The 2453-nt window shown below is 53.1% G+C and overlaps 1 pseudogene; it reads right to left on the bottom strand.

Moving 5' to 3' along the window:
* Positions 1–1112: 1112 nt before the first annotated feature.
* On the bottom strand, positions 1113–1909 carry LOC123040800 (aspartyl protease 37-like; annotated as a pseudogene).
* Positions 1910–2453: the final 544 nt, after the last annotated feature.

The following is a 2453-nucleotide window of genomic DNA, read 5'->3' as shown; positions in this document are numbered from 1 at the left end:
AGCGCCACCAACATGAGCGTGCACCCCCTGGATGATGTTTAAGACAAATCTGACATTCAGGGTAGTCATGCTGTTGATCGCGCCCGTGCTGCTGCTGTTGTCGAGAACGTCATCTGTTGCCGCCGCCTCCACCAGCAGGAGAGGGCTGTCGATCGCCACGACCGCGCCCCCTTCCTCCTCGCCCGCGGTAGGATCTTCCACGAGCTTAGCCGCGGCCTCTGTACGCTGCATTAGCAGAAGTGTGGAAGCTGCCTGATGATGGATCGCCGAGCATCTCCATCCTCTGATCAAAGGCGGAGATTTGCGCAAAAAGATCATCTGGCGTAATCTGATTTTTGACAGCACCAATCGCCGCAACCACCGGATCATAGTCACGGTCTAGTCCTGCCAAGATATAGTCCACCATCTCCGGATCTGACACCGGACGGCCAGCAGCAGCTAGCTCATCTGCAAGATTCTTCATCTTCGACATGAAAGCAGAGCTTGACATAGAGCCCTTCTTGGTTGTGGTGATCGCAATCCTCAAGTTTGTGATCCTGGACTGCGACTGGGAAGCGAAGAGCGTTGTCACGGTTGTCCAAAGCTCGAAGGTGGATTCCTTCCCAACAACCTGTCCAAGAATTTCTGGTGTCATAGAGTTTAGCAGATATGAAAGGACCTGTTGATCCTTTGCGATCCATGGCCTATACAGCGGGTTCGGCTCCATGGCCGAGGTCTTGTCCGCCTTGGTGATCTCCACGGTCTTTGGTAGAGCGGCATCGGAATTGTCCAAGAGTCCTGTCACCTGCGCTCCTCGCAGGGCAGGCAAGACCTGCGTCTTCCAGAGGATGAAATTTCCTCTCGCAAGCTTCTCTGATGGAGGCGCGCCAAGGTTGAGGGCGACTCCTGTTGATGAGGACATGATGATGACGCCGATGTGTTTGGGGTTTGATTTTTGTGGCTAGATGTGTATGGAAGAGGATGCTCTGATTACCATGTAAAAATTATGGAAGCGTTCCCTACTCCTCGAGGGAGCCGCGTGGTCTGTATATATTGAGACGAGAAGAGGCCCTCGTCGTGGCGTACAAGAAAAGGATTTGTTTACAGGAAAGAGACTCAAACTACTACGGGAGAGAGATAGAATATGGTTGAGATTACATGTGGAGATAAACATAAACTCTAACAATGGCGGCACGGGCGCCGAAGTTGAGCGCAGAGGAGGCGTTGATGGAGTAGGGCACGAGGCAGTAGGAGAACCTATGGCTGAGGGACGTGTCGGTGCCGAGCTGCATGACGAGGGAGAGGTCGCCGCTGTCGAGACCGACAAGGCCGTTGACGCCGTCCGGGAAGGGCGCACGGGCCGTGGCCGTGGAGCAGCCGAAGTTGACCCTGGGCACGAGCAGCTGCGGACAGTGGCGGCACCCCACGCAGCCGCCGGTGGCATCGTCGAAGATGAAAGTCTTGGTGGAGAGGACGCCGGATGTCTGGGAGCCATCGGCGTAGGAGTGGACATACTTGCATCTGGACTTGGCATCGCAGAACGTGTCGTAGAGCGTGTGGTACACGCCGGACTGGTAGGGAATGCAGCCAAACATCGACGAAGACGACTGGCTGAACACGTCTCTGCTGCCGAAAGTGCGAAGTTGGTGCATTTAAGCCAGATGAGGCTGCTGCCGGAGTCGACGACATCGAGCATCCTGGTGGGCGCCTGAGCGGCACGCCCACGTTGACGTACATGAGGTACTCGTACGACCTGGAGACGACCTCCTACACGGCTCCGCGAGGAGAGTCGCTGGCATACGAGCGCGTGAGAGCCGAGGCGCGCACTGTGGAACGCTGCACGGCGGCAAGCAGGTGAGAGTGCAAGGTGAGCGACCAGCGACGGGTCATGGAGCGATGGCCTTTTTTAGGCGAAAACATTGCTTTTTTATTCATAGTTCATCTCTTCTGTAACCTCGGACCGAACACACTCACTGGTACAGCGAGCTGCTATACAAACGATTTTTAACTTTTTTCACGATGGTATTTTATACCGTCGCCAGGCGAGTGTGTGCGATAGGGGTTCTTCTTACACGACCTAGAAACCTTCATGGATAGGGAGTAGCAATGCATAGCTTTTACATAACTAAGCGTATGCTATGCCGACATCTATCCCAAACGCGAGTCTTCAGGCAACAGTTTCTGATATCTTCAATATCTCAAACGCTCCATCCTTGCTACTCGTTTGTGCTCGCATTACCATCGTAGTCGGTATTCTGTTGTGCTACGTTTATGATACGCGATCCATCACAAACAGTTCACGATTATAAAATGTGTACGATAAGCAGACAATCACACACATTCATTTCTCCCGAACCGTATGCGATAGATAATTAAGAAGATTAGTTAATCGTCGTATGGGTGTCGGATAGGATTACGAAACATTGGACCGTCGTACCAGTGTCGTACATGATAACAATCACACACGCTATTCT

This window comes from Triticum aestivum, chromosome 2B (assembly GCF_018294505.1).
Source record: "Triticum aestivum cultivar Chinese Spring chromosome 2B, IWGSC CS RefSeq v2.1, whole genome shotgun sequence".
Classification (NCBI taxonomy): domain Eukaryota; kingdom Viridiplantae; phylum Streptophyta; class Magnoliopsida; order Poales; family Poaceae; genus Triticum; species Triticum aestivum.
Note: the sequence above shows the minus strand (reverse complement) of the source record. Positions and strands in the feature narration are given on the sequence as shown.